This window comes from Phalaenopsis equestris, unplaced genomic scaffold (genome assembly GCF_001263595.1).
Source record: "Phalaenopsis equestris unplaced genomic scaffold, ASM126359v1 Scaffold000708, whole genome shotgun sequence".
In the NCBI taxonomy this organism is placed as follows: Eukaryota; Viridiplantae; Streptophyta; class Magnoliopsida; order Asparagales; family Orchidaceae; genus Phalaenopsis; species Phalaenopsis equestris.
Window position 1 is genome coordinate 85,780 of NW_018165148.1, and position 363 is coordinate 86,142.

Genomic DNA, 363 nt, shown 5'->3' on the forward strand with positions numbered 1-363 from the left:
AAAAAGTCTACTATCAGGAGTAATCATAGATGGAATGAAGTGCATCAGTCTAGTATCAAATCATAATCAACCACAATGTGAACTAATGAAGAGCTAAACTTCACAAGTCACGACGGTTATAAAAATAGCGTATGTATTCCAGTCGTCGTTCTTTGCTCAATGCTGTGAAGAAGTCTCAGTGGAGGGAATCACAAAAGAGGTCTACTGCAAAGTAGAAAAGATCACGATCCCCTGTAAATTCTGGATCTTCCTCAAGAAGTCCAATGACCTCATGAACCGAGGTTTTTTGAACTCTGTGAGGGGCATCATTAGATGAGTCGACTAGGTATGAGAGCTGCTCCCTCATAGATGCAGGTCCACTCT

General features: G+C 41.3%; 1 protein-coding gene across 1 annotated transcript in view; it reads left to right on the forward strand.

Annotated features, from left to right (window-relative positions):
• LOC110030373 (uncharacterized protein At2g39795, mitochondrial-like) overlaps nt 1-363 on the forward strand; it is a 23,366-nt gene that overhangs the window by 15,702 nt on the left and 7,301 nt on the right. The gene's annotated exons all lie outside the window — the stretch shown is intronic.